We start from the raw sequence: 18637 nt of genomic DNA on the forward strand, positions 1-18637 counted from the left end.
CGCGCTTAGATACTCACACTGTCGCTAATGCATAGCTGAGTGTTGGGGGGCAGCGCCAGGAAGAGGCCAGGCAGGTGAGAGGAGAGGGGACCAAGAAAGACGGAATTACCCTCCAAGTTACTGCTGTGGGCAGCTGGGGACCTCTGCCAGCCTGGGTGGGACGAGAGAGCAGGAGTTTTTCCACCAGCTTCCAAGCATCACTGATGAGGGATGTTAACTCCTTGTACCCCACAGGCCCACCATGTTCCTGCCCAAGCGAGGCCACGCCAGCCGAGGGTACCCTGTGCAGAGGGCCAGTGGGGCCCCATACAGCCAGCACCTGCCACGTGAGTGAGATTTCATTTTCATCTGAAGATGCTCTCTATCAGACTCTCATCACCACACCAGGGTTCATATAAATCTCCATTTTTCACAGAGCCGTAGATTTAGAGCAGCAGTCCCCAAATCTGGATTATCAGAATCCCTGGGGGTAGGGGTGGATTCCTGGGCTTCACTTTCAAACCAACTGCAGCAGAAGCTGGGAAGTGGGGAGGGAGGGAGCCCTGAATCCCACCTCCCCATCCTGAGCCAGTCAGCCAGGTTGGGGGGATGTCAGCTGCTGGAGAAAATCTGCATTGACCCATGGACACCCTGGGAGCTGGTTGATGAGGAAACACACCCTATTTCTATTGCCATCATCTTTTTCCAGAAGGAAGGGGCAGGAAAATGGTTTGTTGATTTGAGACCTCTGATGTTATAAAGCTTAGATAAATGTCACATCCTTCCAATTGCCTTCGCCAAGTGATCATTACGTGACGTTAAACATACACACACACACTCACACACACCAGAATTAGCTAGCTTGACCTTGCCAAGCAAATAGTGAAGAGGAAGAAGTAATATAAACAAGCCAGAGTGGGAAATAAAGAGATAAAAAGCTTTGGTTAAAATGGGTGCAGAATTCTGGAACACCAGAAATGTTAACATGCTCATCAATGCCCCTGGCATGGCTGAGGCACTTCAGAGGCAACAGCAGGTAACCGGGCCCTGAGCAGAGAGGGAGGGGCATCTGTGATGCGCCAGCCCCCTGTTCTGGGGCACGTGGTGGCTGGGGTCCAGCCCAGGCCACCCAGCAGGTAGCCACCCATATACTCTGTTCTGCATCTGCATCTGCCCAGGAAAAGAGGGACTTTCTTGAGCTCACAAAAGGCTCCGTCCCCAGGAAAGGCCCGATTGTTTCCCTTGCAGAAGGCGCTGCGTGCTCTAGCTGAGTGTGTCAAGATCTGAAGGAAAGACGCTGCGTAGATGAGCAGACAAGAGGGAGGTGGGCGGGGCAGGGCCACCGGGACCTGTGTGCTTCTGCTGGACTTGTATTTTACTCTGGATGGACAGGGGGAGGGAAGGAGGGGACAAACAGGAGAATGACAGGCTCTGAGTCATCTTTTAGAAGCGTCACTCAGGCTGCAGTAGAGTGAACCACCGAGGGACGAGTTCGATGCGTGGAGCATTGTCCAGGTGGGAGGTGGGGCGCCGGCAGGGGTAGAGGGCTGGACTGGCCATGTAGGGTGGCTGTGGAGATGAGAAAATGTCCTTCAGTGGCAAGATGTTGGCCATCCTGATGGCTCAGAGCAGACACTAAGGACAAAGCTGTGTCTCTGCCTCTAAGATTGCGGGGACTTCCTCCACAGGAAGAGCGTGGCCGAGCTGCAGGTCCTGCTGTGTGGCACTGGGCTGCAGGGGACCCCACGATCAGGCTGAAGAGTGGACGACCCTGGAGCCCACGAGATGGGGGAGGGTGTTCAGAGCCACAGAGGCAGGCACACGGGGTGTACTGGGGGGACGCCAGCTCCACGAGGGAGGAGGGGCAGGTGCAGAAGTGAGGAGCCATGGGATCTGCGACTTGTGGGCGTGATGGGGGCCTTGGAGAGATTAATCCTGATCCAACTGGCCCTCTGGAGGAATCCCCATGGTGTCGCTGTGCATCAGGGCACGAGAGCCGAGAGGCAGGGAGGTGAGTGAGGAGGTCTGACAGTCAGCTGTTCATACAGAACAGCTGTGTGCACGTCCTGAGGACGCTGGGTGCCAGCTTTCTTTTTCCGTTTTCAAACGCTTAGAAAAGACGAGTTGGACCACGCAAGTCTTAGTTTGAATGATACATTCACTCAGCCAGTATTTATCAAGCATCCCCTACATGGCGAAGGCTTGGGACCCGAGAGGGAGGCTGGAATCGAGTGGCAACAGCTCGCCGCACACTGTGTGGTAAGAACCTTCAGGAAGAGGCCCAGAGGCCTGGAAAGCACGTGACAGCAGAGTTGGGTCTGGGCGGGGGGACGGTGTCCGGGAAGTCATGTTGGATTGGAAAGCCGAAAGAGAAGTTGGTGTTAAACTATGTGAAATAGAGAATGAGGCATTCCAGGAGGAGGAAGCAGCTTGGGTGGCATGTTTGAGAAGTCAGAACAGCAGATAAATGGATGGACCTAGAGTCTGTCATACAGAGTGAAGGAAGTCAAAGAGGGAAACAAGCATAGCATATTAACGCATATATATGGAATCCAGAAAAATGGTATAGACGAACCTATTTGCAGGGCAGGACAGAGACCCAGACGTAGAGAGCAGACATGTGGGCACGGGATGGGGAGGGCAGTGGACCAAGTTGGGAGAGGAGCGCTGACATATATGCGCCCCCACGTGTGAAACTGATCGCGAGGGGGCGCTGCTGTGTAACAGGGAGCACAGCTCCGTGCTCTGTGATGAGCGGAGGTGGGGCGGGCTGAGAGAGGGAGGAGACAGATGTGAACATAAAGCGGATTCACGTTGTTGTACCGCAGAAACTGACAGCATCATAAAGCAGTTATACATCAATAAAAAAATTTTAAACAGAATTCAAAATATAAACGAAGTCAACAGGGTGTAGACAGAGGGGGAGATGAAAGGCCGACTCTGCTGGCATTCTGCTTCTAACCCCTGGCTGCTCTCTGCTCCCTACGCACTCCAGAGGCAGCACGGAGGTCCGTCGGCTGGCACGGTGCGGTGGGGCAGCTGGTGTTGTGAATCAGGCCGTCGCCAATCAGAGAACGGCTACTTCACAACACCAGGGTCACACCCCACCCCAGGCAGCGCTCCCAGCTCCAGCCCCCATGCAGCCTCCACCTCGGCCGATGGCCATCGCTGGGGCACCGCCAAGCCCCCCAGAACCGCAGCAGGCGGCTTTCCGGTTGACACCTCACGCTGTGCAGACACCACCGCAAACACAGGAGCCCTGAGGCGGTTTCTCCCCAGGCGCAGACAGCTCCACTTGGAAGTGAAAGGCACTCCCACCAGCATTGGCTTCCTGCAGAGAAAATGGAGCCACCAGCTTCCCACGGTGAGAACGGGGTTATGACCTCGGGAGGGTTGAGCAGCACCGACCGGCCCATTCCTCCTGGTGCTAAGAACACAGCTGTGAGCCGGGCCAAGATTTTAATACGTGATGGTGACCGCTCTGACCTCGCAGAGTGGAGGGAAGGGAGGCCCTAGTGACAGGATGGTGGCTCTGGGGACAGTCCTGGGGAGAGGAGGGCCAAGGCCCACACAGACCGGGGACACATCTATCCTAGATGGTCCTGGGTGCCCTTGAGAACACATGCCCATGTCAGAACGTGTCCCCACGCGGGACGAGCCTTAAGAGGGCCCTTCCAGGCCATCGGTGTGTCACACACTCCCATCCTGGGTAATGTGATCAGTCAGCTGTGCTGACAGGTGGGCTTCCTTTCCCCAGGACCCCACAGCCAGGGACCTGGCAGCGGGCAGGGGGAGAGGGGTACTGACAGAGGCCTCCCGAGTTGGAGTGTGGTTATGTTTGAGTACCTAAGTGAAATCTTCTGTATGACACCGCTGTTTCTTAGAGCCAAGGAGGAGTTTAAAGCAGAGCAGCTGGTTGACTAGCATGCTTTCTGAAGCACTAAGCAAAAAGGAGGATGTCCACCTCTTTGGTTTTCTATGGGACAAAGCAAGATCCAGGGCTGGTGCGATGAACCCAGGCTTCCGTCTGTGTCACCTCAGTGCTTGCTGCTGTCCCCAAGGAAGCCACAGGGAGGGATAAAAACACATCCGGTGCAGAACGAGGTTACCCAGAGCCTGGGTTAATCACGGCCCTTGAAGCTTCTGTGAAGTTCTGTCCTTGACCCCCAAACCGCTCAGGCATCTCTGAAGCTTGTACTGTGTTATGCTTGGGGACAAGTATCTTTAGAGTGAAGAGCCCCAGTTTTTCCCAGAAAGGCCTCCCCCGCCTTTTTCTTGAAGCATATAAACAGCATGTCTCTAAGAATCTGTCTACTAACCTGTTCTCCTTCTACCACCAGTGTCCAAGTAGGCACCATTCAGGGTGTGGTCCACGGTGGTGGCATCAGCATGCTGGGAAGGTGGCCCCCACACGCCTGCTGCATCACAGTCCTGGGGCCTGGAGCCCAGCCTCAGCTCAGGGACTGGTGTTAACACGACCAGCTCCTGTTGGTCGCCCCACATCCTCTCCCGCTTCCATTCCAACCTCATGTCTTCTTGTTCCAGCCAGAATGGTCTTTTCCAAACACGTGCCTGTATCGTGGGAACCCCTCCACTCCCTGCCTTAAAACTGCTCAGGGAGTTGGCCTCACCTTAACAGCACTGGCCCCCCAAGTGGCCTTTCCCCCACCCCAACCACCTCTCCATTCATGCCCTTCCTCCCTCCAGCACCCCTGCCCCAAGACCCCTTTCCAGACCCTCACACCCTCAAGCTCCCTCCTGCCCAGGGCGTTTGCACAGCTTAGCCCTGTCTGAATACCCCCAGTATACTCCCCCGATTGGCAACTTCCTGTCCTCCAGATTTCAGCCAGCATTGACTCCCCAACCCAGGAGGCCACGTGAGACAGCTGATGTTCAGAGCAAGCTGAATTCTGCCCCTGCAGAACACTCGTCCCATTTTGTCATGATGCCTTCACGGGTGGGAATCTTTGCTGAATGTAATCCTCCCCGATGGCTGGATGCTTCCTGTGGGCAGGGACCCTCAACTGAGTTCAGTGTCTGGCACTGAGTAGCGACTCAGTAATGAATTTGTTCAGTCTGTGCTCTTGAGTGTCCTTCAAAGTCAAATGGCTCTCTTGCTCATTGGAGCTTTGGGTCCTTGTTTCCTTCCAGTGACGCTATAGTAATAGCAGCAAGCACTTAATAGAAACCGGGGCACACACTGCCCTGAGCCCTTTGCATCATCAGTTACCTCCAAGTGGCAGATCGTGTAGCCGCCTATCAGGTAAGAAGTGAGGCCACTCCATCCCTACTGTTAGTAGTTGGCGCCACCCTGACCTACTACTCTGCTGCTGAGAAGCCACAGGGGACAGAGCTGGAACCCGCCTTCACTGTTGGTGGGAATGTAAATTGGTGAAGCCACTATGGAAAGCAGTATGGAGGTTCCTCCAAAAAAGCTAAAAATAGAGTTTCTCTATGATTCAGCAATCCCACTCCTGGGCGTATATCTAGCTGAAAAGATAACATGCACCCCAGTGTTCACTGCAGCACTGTTTACCAGAGCCAAGACATGGAAGCAGCCTCAATGTCCATCAACAATGAAAAAGCTGTGGTACGTACATACAATGGAGTATTACTCAGCCAAGGATGAAACAACGCCATTTGCAGCAACATGGATGGGCCTAGAGATGATCGTACTAAGTGAAGTCAGACAAAGACAAATGTGCTGTCGCTGGTATGTAGAATCTAAAATTGGACACAACGGAACCTATCTATGAAACAGACTCACAGAGAGAACAGACTCGGGTTGCCAAGGGGGAGATGGTGGGAGAGGGGTGATGGAGTGGGAGTGTGGGGTTAGCAGATGCAAGCAAGTATATATAGAATGGATGAACAAGGTCTTACTGTACAGCACAGGGAACTCAATATCCCCTGATAAACCATTATGGAAAAGAATATGAAAAAGAACATGTATTTATGTGTGTGCATATATATAACTGAGTCAGTCTGCTGCACAGCAGAAATTAACACAATATTGTAAATCACCTATACTTTAAAACAGGAGGACAAGGCTGGACATGAAGGTCCCCAGGGCTTGCTCCCAGGTACCCAGCAAAGCCCACTCCCTCCTCTCTGGTCTCTGAAACCCGGCAGACCAGGCAAGTCGTCTTCCTGTTTGTACGTTTCTAAAAGGTTAAATTCCAACCTTGTTTAAAGTACTTCATAATGAAACCTGATTAAAAACCTAATGAAATATAAAATAGGGTCAAGTCCAGAGAGAGAAAACTGCTTAAGAACCAGAGGAAGCTCTACTTAATTTTGTTGTTAAGCTGGTGAATTCATTCGAGGTTTGCACAGTTACCTTCAGAGGTCAGCGCTTCTGGGAACAGCAGGGTTTAGAAAGAAGTTTCCTGAGGAAGTATTTAATGTCAGATTGAGCCATGGTTCTCAAAGTGGGGTTTACCTTCAGAGGTCAGCAGCGCCTGGGAACTTGTTAGACACATACATCCTCTCCACGTCCCCACAGCCCTGCTGAATCAGAAACCCTGAGGGGAGACCCTGCAACCTAGGTGTTAATAAGCCCTCCAGGAGATTCTCAAGTGCCTCAAGTTTGAGAACCACTGAAATACGTAAAACGTAGGGGAAACCCTTTCGTTACCACATGTAAAAGGGGCAAGGTTGTGGAAAACCCACGCGGTCCATTCAAGGCAGTGTGAGAAGCCGAGGGCACTTACTGTGAGAAGTGGAATAGTTCTTGACATATCAGTTCACAAGGATGTCATAGTTATCAACGATTCCAGCCCTCCATGTGAGCTGGTGAGCCTGAGGAAACTCAGGATGTTAAAACTGTAGGATACTGGCCCCAGATAGATGAGGCACATATCAAAGGCATGCTTTCAGTGAGCCCAGACCTTGCATCTCCCCATACATAGAAAAGTGCTAAATTCCTTAACCTGGGGTATCTGGTTTTCTTTAAATAACAATCAGCTTTTGGCGTTTTTTTGCATAACTTCTATATAACCTGGCTTCCCCCACCGGCCACCTCAGTGCAGTTCTCTCAGTGTTACTTGAGATGCTGTCTCCTGTGCTTAAAGTCCTAAAAATTCCCACCAAATAAAACATAACTCTCAACTTTTAGGTTGTCAATATTTTTAAGTCCAGACTGATGAAGTGACCGGAGCAGATTCTTCTTCACCTGAACTCAGCCAGGTTTATATATGTACAGAATTTACAGGTACTTACTTAATAGGAAATTAAAGAAAATCTTGCCCTAAAAATGGGGGGGTGGGGGTGGGGACTCTTTTATTACATACAGTTAAATCAAGGTTAAAAAGCTGGCTTGATAAAAATATCTTTTCAAATTCTGACTTTAAACAAAGCCCTTCTAGTGGGGAGCTTGCATTTCTCTGTGTCTTGTCTTCTACCTGATTGTCCTAGGACATTCTATGCATGTCAGAGTGTGTGTTTTGCCCTCTGCTATACTATTTTTGAAAGTAAACTCTCCAGGCTTTACTTACATCCTCCCCTACTCTTGTGGAGAAGTCTCCTGCAGGTTTGAATCACTATTAATATATATTTTATTAATGGCCAAATGATGGATCCTTTTAAAATTGGAGAAACTAACAAATTGGTGGAATCTAGAGAGCTCCCATTATAAGTAGCTGTTTTATTGGTACTTATAAAAACAAACCAGAGGTGGAAAATATGTATTTAATGGTGAACCCAAGTACTTCAGTTTAAAACAAGAAACACTGGTTTGGGAAGCTCCGTTTGTGGTTTTTGCTTCCCCCTCCATGAGTCTTACAGATGGCATTAGAATAATTAATGTTAATAGGAAAAACACATAAGGAAGTCTGGATACTATTTCAGCAAGGTAGAAACTGTTACAGGAATTGTCTTCTCACTGATACATAACATATAGTTGGACAAATCAATCTTTTAGTATTATTTCACTGACAGACTTATTCTTTGAGGGAATTAAAAGCAACTGTCTTTATCGTGCAAGTCTCTACAAACCAGAATGTATTACCAAGTACAGGCCACAAAGACCTGAGTCTGAGCCTAATTAGCTCAATCGGTTAAGACCTGAAACCAAGGAGAAAAAAAAATGACAAAGTGGCAGCTTTAAAATTCAAACCACTGGGAATGCTCCCTCAGCCAGACTTCACAAGTAGTAAAGCTTTAGTCATCTGAGCAAGCAGTTCTATTCCAACTGTTCTTTATAAATTAGTAAGTTTATATTATAATACCAGATTCATAATTTTTTTTAAAGTGAATCTGTTACAGGATGGGGGACCCCTTCTGAGGCCCAGAACTGGGCTCTTGTCTAACACTCGGACAAATGAATTGTCCGAGGAGACGCGTGCTGACAAAGCAAGAGATTTTATTGGGAAAGGGCACCCGGGTGGAGAGCAGTCGGGTAAGGGAACCCAGAACTGCTCTGCAGTCTCGGGGTTTATGGTGATGGATTAGTTTCTGGGTTGTCTTTAGCTAATCATTCTAACTCAGAGCCCTTCCTGGTGGTGCATGGCTTGTTCAGCCAAGATGGATGCCAGAGAGGAGGATTCTGGGAGGTGGTCAGACATATGGTGTCTCCTTTTGACCTTTCCTGAACTCTTCTGGTTGGTGGTGGCTTATTAGTTCCGTGTTCCTTACCAGGCCCTCCTGTCGTAGAACAACTCATGTAAATGGTTACAGTGGTGCCTGGCCAGGGTGGGCAGTTTCAGTCTGTGTGCTTCTCCTAACAAATCCGTGAGATGTCTAGTTTTGCCTGTTTATGTCTGTGAACACATTATACATATGAGATATCTCTACTTGTGGATAATCTTATCAAAATTAAATTTTTAAAGAGTGCTTACAAATTAAAGAAACTGGCCAAAATGACCTCCAGGTTCACATGAACTAGGAAGTATTCAATGTTAAGTTGAAACCTAGTATTAAAATTTAGGTTTATTGATCTAGATAATATAGACACTTCTTTAGAGTCACCAGTATTAAGTATAATAATGTACTTAGGGTTGAAAAGTGAAAGTTAGTTGCTCAATTGTGTCTGACTCTGCGATCCAATGGATTGTAGCCTGCCAGGCTCCTCTGCCCATGGAATTGAATTCTCTAGGCAAGAATACTGGAGTGGGTTGCCATTCCCTTCTCCAAGGGATGTTCCTGACCCAGGGATCAAACCCATGTCTCCTGTATTAGCAGGTGGTTTCTTTACCATCAAGGAAGCCTAGGTTTAACAGAAGTTAAATAAAACCCTATTCTATCTATTGCAAGGAAAATAACTTGATACTATGAGACTTGATCAGAGAAGGCAATGGCACCCCACTCCAGTACTCTTGCCTGGAAAATCCCATGGACAGAGGAGCCTGGTGAGCTGCAGTCCATGGGGTCGCTAATAGTCGGACACAACTGAGTGACTTCACTTTCACTTTTCACTTTCATGCATTGGACAAGGAAATGGCAACCCACTCCAGTGTTCTTGCCTGGAGAATTCCCAGGGATTGGGGAGCCTGGTGGGCTGCCGTCTGTGGGGTTGCACAGAGTCGGACACGACTGAAGTGACTTAGCAGTAGCAGTAGCATGAGACTTGATGAGCTTTTGGGTAAACTCTTTAAAAATATTTTAGAAATGCCTACTTAAAATGATCTTTACAGATATTGGTAACTTACAGTACTAAACCTGTGCTAATTTAAGTGATGGAAGTTTATTGACTAGCTAATTTCCAAAAAGAAATTAGATACTGAGTCATAAGTTACTAAATAGAAAAACTAAAGGTATTTAGAACTATTAATGAAAATATTTAGTGCTACCTGAAATGCTCTGTTAGAAAACAAATGTTTTTAGAAAGTATTACTGATATTTATGTTCACCAGTATACAAAATACTAATGTAAAAGACAGTTCATATTGCTTACGTCTTAGCTTTTACTAGAAATTAGGGTTTTGAAGCGTTGAGGATTCTAGTTGTAGTTCATATACACAATGGAATATTACTCAGCTATAAAAAGAATGCATTTGAGTCAGCTCTAATGAGGTGGAAGGACCTAGAGCCTACTATTACACAGAGTGAAATAAGTCAGAAGGACAAATATAGTATATTAACACATATATATGGAAGCCAGAAAGATGGTGCTGATGAACCTGCCTACAGGGCAGCAGGGGCGATGCAGACACAGAGAACAGACTTTTGGGCACAGTTGAGAGACAAGGTAGGCCGATTTGAGAGAGCAGCATTGAAACATATACGTTACCAAATGTAAAGTAGACAGCCAGTGTGAATTTGCTATATGACACGGGAACTCAAGGCCAGTGCTCTGCGACCACCTCGAGGGGTGGGATGGGGAGGGGACATATGTATACCTATGGCTGATTGATATTGATGTACGGCAGAAACGATCACAATACTGTAATTTACCCTCCAATTAAAAATTTTCTAAATAGCTATTGAAAAACCCTAATCACTGACAGTTTACCATGTAGACACCTTATGTGATATTTCTAGATGGAAGCTACTAATTTGAATTACTCTAGAAAAATAATGCCTGTAGGCATTTTTAGTTTATACTATGGTGATATATCCATTTTTAACTAGAATCCCACAGTGCCTAATAGTCATGAATAAATTTATAGACTTGTTTTTCAAAACAAAGTTGAGGATTCTAATTTAAACATGTAATTAAAACTACTAGGAATACTATAGAAACATTTCAATATTGAGTAGGAAATAGAATGTGTTTTCAGTAAAGAAGGTATGAGGAATGGAATTATATTTTATTGAGGAAAATAAGTTGGTTGGTTTTATGTGGAAGAAAAAATATAAGGGACAGGCTGATACAGATACAAAAACTGAAGAAAAATTGTGGAAAAGAAACCTGAGAAACTGAAGAAAAATTGTGGAAAAGAAACCTGAGAAACAAGTTTTATGCATGGTTAGGATTAACTAAATTTAGATTGAAGTTAACTAAGTAAATGGATCTTGTTAAGTAAACTAATGCAAGACTGGAATTTGATTTCTCTCTCTGTTAGAAGCGCTCCTCTTTGGTAACATACGGTGTGAGTTTCTGTGCCTGCAGGAGAGGTAAGAGATTCAGGTTCTATCCCTGTGGGAAGATCCCCTGGAGGGCATGGCAACCCACTCCAGTACTCTTGCCTGGAGAAAAATCCCATGGACAGAGGAGCCTGGCGGGCTACAGTCCGTGGGGTCGCAAAGAGTCGGACACAACTGAAGCAACTTAGTGCACACACAAGTGATTCATATTTGTTTTCCTGTTGTGTAAGTTTGGTTGCATTTTAAACCTCTTTGATATTTTTTATCAAACTCTTAACTAAAATTCTTTTAGCTTCCAGTTGACTCTGAGATACTTCAAAGGAACATCTCTGAATGATCTTGGAGAGGAATATTAAACTAAGTTTATTTGGTATGTTAAATTACTTCAGAAGTATTGTCAAGTAACTGAAGATGAACCTTAGGTTATAGTCCTAGAACCTAAGACTATAGGGTTATAGTCTTATAAGGTTATAACCTTAGGTTATAGCATGGATAAATGTCATTAATATATTCCAAAATTTATATGGAATCCCTGCCCTCTGATATGTCCTGATATAATGTTATTAATCATAATTCTAGTTATTATCCTAAAATGTTATATCACAAAAATATCCAAGTTTCCTGGTAATTGCATTGTACTTAAATCTTTAACCACAGTATTTTAAGCTTTGTCCTTTGTAGACAATAATTATTTTACACTGATGCTTTTACAAAATGAAGATTTTCAAGAAGACTCATAAAAAGAACTTTTTAAAACAAAAATTTCTGATAGCTTTAGATGCCACTGAACTAACTGGGTAACAAGTGACAAAACGAATGGAATATGTCTGATTCCTTCCTCCAGATGAACAGGAGTTGGTTACATAGGACTGAATGGTGAATAGGACTTTTAACTATGACTTTTGTCAACGGTACTAGCTGTATTATTTATATATCATGTCTATTTTGTGAGATTGTTGTCTTTTACAGTGCCCAGTGTACAACCAGGACTCCAACAAAACTGATGATGGCCACACATCTTGAGAGTCCCTTGGACTGCAAGGAGATCAGCCCTGGGATTTCTTTGGAAGGAATGATACTAAAGCTGAAACTCCAGTACTTTGACCACCTCATGCGAAGAGTTGACTCATTGGAAAAGACTCTGATGCTGGGAGGGATTGGGGGCAGGAGGAGAAGGGGACAACAGAGGATGAGATGGCTGGATGGCATCACTGACTCAATGGACGTGAGTCTGAGTGAACTCCGGGAGTCGGTGATGGACAGGGAGGCCTGGCGTGCTGCGATTCACGGGGTCGCAAAGAGTCGGACATGACTGAGCGACTGAACTGAACTGAAACATCTTGAGGAATTTGATCATATTTATGACTCTTATAACAGTGTGATTCTAGGTATGAGAATAGGCAACAAGGAAAAACATTTCCTGGATCTGACTAAGACAGAAGATCCAAAGAACCTTTCCTTATCAACAGGGCCTAATCTGGAACTTTGCACCTGGAGTGGCACAGGAACTTCGCCTGATCTGGGATGAGCCTCCCTGTGCCCTGGGATAATAATTGGTCATAAAATATCTCCCAGATATTGGTCAAATTCTGGTTCAAGAGAAGGATCTGAGAAATAGAATATTTCTGGCCATATCAGTAAACACGTCATCAGCGACTCCAGTCCTGCAACACGAGCCTGAGAAACTCAGGAAAGACAAGACCACCTGCCATCTAGCTGCCGGCCTGCAGCCACTCCCTACAGTGAGCCCTGAGGAAACTCAGAATGGGGAAACTGCATACTGGCCCCAGACAGGAGAGGTACATATCAAAGGAATGATTTCTCCTTGCCTCTTTCCATACAGAGCAAAGTGCTAAATTCCTGATCTTGAGATATCTGGTTTTCTTTAATTAACAATCATCTTGTTCTGACTACTTGCCCTTTGTTGAAAAATTCTGTGTAATGTAGCTCCCCCTCATCGCCTCCTTGGAGCAGTTCTCTCAGGATTACTTTAGAGGCTGTCTCCTGGGCTCGAAATCCTAAAAATTCCCGCCAAAGAAAACATAACTCTCAACTTTAAGGTTGTGAATATTTTTTTAAGTCCACACTGTAGTTGAATAATAATTTTTCTTAAACCTACTTTTTTGAATTTTTAAAGTAAATCTCCTGGTGTTCTACGCTGTGGAAACCTGACCCTTCCTTTCCTCACCTAAACAAACATCCCCAGAACATCCTTTTATCCCTCACAGCAGGGACACTGGAAGGTAAAAGTTTCCACCAATTTAAAGGTTTAGATGTTCATTTCTTAGTGACTGAATTATTAACAGAGTACAAGGCACATTTTCAGGGCTTTAGATGCCTTTCATCAGAGCTCACAACAAGCCCATTTATGAAGAGGAACCACAGGCAAGGAGAGGTTAAGAAACCTTCCCCCAGACCCACACGCAGACCTGCCTTTGATTGGCCACCTCTGTAATGAACACTTGGGGACCAGGAAAGTCAGCCATGCCAGCTCAGAGCACCCGGGGTCAGTCTGAGTAATCAGAAGCCCTTTAGGATTTGGCAGTTAACTTGGGGAAACTCTTGACTCTAAAACATAACACCATAAAGATGAACACTGGACAGTCATTTCACTTGAACTTGAAAAATTTTGTTATTTACCTTGAGGTGGGTTTCTTTTTTGATGATGGAGGGAGGGGAGATTTTCCTGGTTCACCTCACTTGGAGTCATGACTAGACGTTTACTTAGGTCCCACGGGTGGGGGTTTATGCATGCCTTGTGTAAGCCACAGCCAAGGACATTCAGCCCTTTGTTGAAAATGATACCCCGGGGTAGTGGCTTTTCCTCACTATATAGCTACACATATATTAATAGTAACGTATTCGCTGTGCTGCCACAAAGCAAGAACTCCCATGTATCGTATCTTACCTACAGCAGTGAGGCTGCAGGGAAAACTCTATACACAGATGTTGCTGAAATTTTAGGAAGAGTTCAGGACCTCACAGAGGTGAAGTGGAAGGTTTTCACCATAGTGATGGTTGATGGGTTTTTAAAGAGAAGAGAGGCAATAAACATTCATTCCCTCATTCACTCTGTCCCTTAAACTCAAAGAACCTCACAGAGGCCAAAGAGTTTGAAATTGCTATTTTAAAAGGCACAGCAGTCCACCCCAAGGCTGTAACGGCACCGTTTACAAGTAGCGAGGACGCGAAACCACCTAAATGTCCATCAACAGAGGAAAGGAGAAAGAAGATGTGGTGCACACATACAATGGAAGATTCCTCAGCCATAAAAAGGAACAAATGCCATTTGTAGAAACATGGATAGACTGAAAGTTTGTCATACTGAGAGATGTGAGACAAATACGTATTATCACTTATATGTGGAATCTTTTTTTTTTTTTTTTTAAGGGGGGCTATAAATGAACTTACAAAACAGAAGTAGAGTCACGGATATAGAAAACAAACTTACGGTTACCAGGGGATAAGTGGAGGAGGGATAAATTGGGAGATTGGGACTGACATATACACCAAGTGAAGTCGCTCAGTTGTGTCCTACTCTTTGCGATCTCATGGACTGTAGCCTACCACGCTCCTCCATCCATGGGATTTTCCAGGCAAGAGTACCAGAGTGGGTTGCCATTTCCTTCTCCAGAGGATCTTCCCGACCCAGGGATTGAACCCGGGTCTCCTGCATTGTAGGCAGACGCTTTACTGTCTGAGCCACAAGGGAAGTCCTGACACACAAAAAATAGGTAATAAGAACCTATTGTAGAGCATAGGGAACTCTACTCAGTTCTCTGTAATGACCTATCTGGGAAAAGAATCTAAAGAGTGAATATATGTATGACTGATGTACTTTGCTGTACAGCAGAAACTAACACACTGTAAATCAACTATACTCCAATAAAGATTAATTCTTCTTAAGGCATAGCAGAAAAGAGTTTTGGTAGAAAAATGGATCAAAATAAGTAAGAGAGCCTAATTCTCTCCAGATTCTGGTATACTGGGGCACTGCTTCTGATTTCTAATGGGTAGCACAGAGTCCAGAAGCAAGGAGAGCTAAGAAACGTGACAGCTGGGAGCTCCTTCAGGTCCGGGATGCTCTGCCATCTTAGCAGAGCAGGTGGGCGCCTCCTAGTGGCCCATCAGTCACATCTCAGGTGAATGAAATCGGGAGTTGGGGTGGGCACCGAGAGGAGCAGAGGGGCTGCCGTCATGGCTTCGGGGGGTGCCTGTGACTGTGGAAAGACCTCCACCTGGCCTTGTCCCATTGCAACTCCATTTTCCACTTGACGAAGCAGAGGCCCAGACAGGTCAAGTAACCGGGCTTAGGCCACACAGCATGGAGCTCAGTTTCCAGAGCCACAGGTCGCTATGCTCCAGAACCAACACAGTGACCCCACTCCCCTGCTGCTATTTCCTGCATCCCGGCCCTTGGACGGGGTCATCTCACTGAGGCTCGGAGCCTCTCTGGGGAGGGAAGCAGTGTCGTCATCCCCATCTCTTAGGTGAAGAACCAGCTCAGAAAGGTCGAGACACTTGCTCAAGGCCTCACGGCTGGTGAGGTATCAGGCCCCCAAATGTCTGCTGCCAACCCTGCTGAGGGGCTTCATCCTTCCTTCCTGGGCAGCGCCCTCCCCCTGCTCCACACACACACACACCTGCCAGCAGCCTAACACTATGTGACCGAGTGCCTTCAAGACTGCTTACGTGTCTTCTGCTTGAAACTCTGGAGCTCGGGCAGAGAAAGCACTGGAAATGAGGGGGAAAAGCCATGCCCTCCTGGAGTGAACCTCCAAGGCTGTTCCCTTGAGGCCTGACTTAAGTGGAGGAAGAGGGGTGTGTGGGTGTGTGACTTTACAACTGTGAAACACAATCCATTCACTTTTTTTTTTTTTTTTTACCATTTCTTTTTGTACAATGCTTCCAGGAATGCCCCTCAGTGTTTAGAGCCACAGAACAAAACAGGAGGGAAAAAAAATACACTGTTGCAGAACCAAATCGCTCAAAAATCAAGAGGAGCACAGACACATATGGAAGACTGTGGAAGGCCCTTATCATTCTGTCCCCAGAGAGAACCACTTCTTTAGAAGTAATCTGAATACTTTTTTATGATTACCAAAGCCATACACATTAAAAGATACAACAAGATGAAGGTAAACGCTTCACTGATAAGCTTCCTTGGCGGGCACAGGGGCCGAGACCACAGCCACTGACGCAGCTCACCACCTGGAGGGTTGCCAGGGCCCCCCACCCTTGACCCTCTTGCTGTCTGACTCCATAAATTGAAGAGGCAAAGGCTGACCTGCAGTCCTTTTAAAACACCAGTCAGGTCACAGGGCTCTGGCCTCCACCGCCCGTGGCCACGTGGGATCCACCCCTTGGCCTGCTGTTCCCACACTGCCTCCCCCAGGGCCTTCACGAGCATCCCCTCAGGTGTCACCACGCCCCTCCTCCCCCAGTGACAGCCCCCTGACCGTCCAGCGGACCGCATGCTGCCATCGACAGCACACCCCTCCCTCCCATCTCCGGACCCTGCCCTGTCTTGCCATCGCACGCAGCACAGGTCACCTTTAGACTCATGTTATTTACCTGTGATCTGATCTTCCTCCAGACCCAAGGGCTGGCATAACTGACTCCTATGATCACTGGTGTATCCAACAGCACTTGGCATACAGTCGGTGTCAATACATGTTTGTTGAAAGAGAGACCATGGACCCCATCTTTGTAGACAGGCCCTTCTCGGCCCAGCTTGGCCAGCCCATCCTGCATGAGTATGGTTCCAGGGGTGGCCTCCGCTAAGGTGTGTTCACGTCACTCAAGCTCTGGGGAGCTGAAAGCTCAGAAGCCCACAGGTGAGGGCTCTTGTCCCAGAGAAGAAGGCCTTCCCTGGGGCACTGTGACCAGAGGCCATCAGAAACAAGCCCAGGCATTTGGGAGGCATTCATCCTTGTGGAGCTGAAGGACACACAAAACAGCTTCTAGGCCGCCTTCTCTGAGCTCTGGACTAGGTCAGGATCCCCGTTACTTGCACGGCACCCTGTACTTCAAAACAATTCAGCAAATAATTAACTATGGCTTTGCCATATCCTATTTCTCCATTAGACAATAAGCTTCAGAAACCCAGGACTCGGCACATAGTAGGTATTTTGAGGGACAGCTGACACACTTGCCCATGCCGTGCCCTGCTTTGCTCTGGCTGGGGGGCATGCTTACTGCATTTCTGATCCTTCAGGAGACATTCAGTGCCCCTCTCCTCCCAGAGTCACCAAACAAATTGAGACACTAATGCCAAACAGATGGCATCACCATCTTTGGAAGAAAGTGTCTTGGTGAAGACACCCCTGTTTCCATGGAATCAGTGTGGTGTGGTAGGAGTGACTTAGGACCTAAAGGAAAGACCTAAACTTTGTTGCTTGCAGCTAACAGCATTCATAACCTGCCTAATCAGAACTGTTATATCAGAATTATCACCCTTAACACGAAGCCTGAAAGGTGAATCCAGGAGGATGAAATAACTCAACAATGCCATCAAAAGCCCAGGCTATTGGAGCCCCTCTGCTTTATCATCCTTATCACTTCACCGTCACAAGAGGGCTGCTGCTGTTCAAGGCATTACCTCCACCTTCTGGGAAGAGGAAAAGGGAAGTAGAAGAGCCAATACTATCCCCTTCTTTTCATCAAGAGACATAACCTCTCTAGAAACCTCCACCATCACCCAGCAGACTTCCACATACATCTCAATGGCCACAACTCTATCAGCTGGCCTCCCTACCCACCCTAGAAAGATGAGAATTCAGATACAGAGTGGGAAAGCTGAGACAGCAAGGGAGCAGTGAGTCAGTAATAGCTATAGACTTAGCCAGAAGTATCTGTCAGAACTATGTAAATTATTTTAATAGAACTGTTTCTGTGGGTTTTCTTATAATAAAAGCAATGAATACATATTACTTTAGAAAATAAAGATTTTAAAACACCTCTCCAATCCCATCATACAGAAGCAATCACTGTGTATCCCACTATTGTTAACCTTTGTAATTATCCTTTCAGATCTTTATTTTTTTTAACAGATGAAATCATACTGTGTGCTGTTCTGTAATTCCCCTTTTCATTTGATATGATGAAAAATCTTACCAAGTCATTAAATGATCTTTGCAGAATCATGTCTGTGTGTTCCATTGGCTAGACTACCATTGTTCGTTTGATCCCTTGGCATTGGGCATTTTGACATTTATAAAAATAGAATTAGAAACCAACACTAAGGTCTCCCCTTGTAGCTAAGATGCGGCCCAGCTGGTCTGCTCCTAAGAACATGTCACAAGAAATCATCTTGGATATGTAGTTTCTTTGAAGCATTTGAAATACTACCAAATTGCCTTCCCAGATGGATTATTGCAATGTATTATCCCTCCAGCAGATACAAGTGCCCACATACCTCCCCGCAAATTTTCAACAACACTAAAAAAAAAAAAAAAGACTAGAGAAACATGAATGACAGCCTAACCCTGCCCACTCAGTTTCCAGATGAGGGGATAGAGGGAAGAAGCTCCTGCTCAAGGTCACCCAGCCCAGCCAGCCTGGGAACCATGGCCTTGGCGCTACACCCTGCCACCTCCTGGAGCATCCATCAAGGAAAGAGAAGCACCAGATT

General features: G+C 46.5%; 1 long non-coding RNA gene and 1 other non-coding gene across 3 annotated transcripts in view; both read left to right on the forward strand.

Moving 5' to 3' along the window:
- The window catches only part of LOC132343486 (uncharacterized), a 143741-nt gene extending 125595 nt beyond the window's left edge, over positions 1 to 18146 (forward strand). For both annotated transcript variants that reach the window (XR_009492343.1, XR_009492344.1), the window contains one exon: positions 235 to 18146. This is a non-coding gene — a long non-coding RNA (uncharacterized lncRNA). The remainder of the gene's footprint in view (positions 1 to 234) is intronic.
- Positions 2997 to 3093, forward strand: MIR138-1 (microRNA mir-138-1). The gene has a single exon (NR_030863.1). It is a non-coding gene; the product is annotated as a microRNA mir-138-1 (primary transcript).
- Positions 18147 to 18637: the final 491 nt, after the last annotated feature.

The sequence above is a fragment of the Bos taurus genome, chromosome 22 (genome assembly GCF_002263795.3).
Source record: "Bos taurus isolate L1 Dominette 01449 registration number 42190680 breed Hereford chromosome 22, ARS-UCD2.0, whole genome shotgun sequence".
Lineage (NCBI taxonomy): Eukaryota > Metazoa > Chordata > Mammalia > Artiodactyla > Bovidae > Bos > Bos taurus.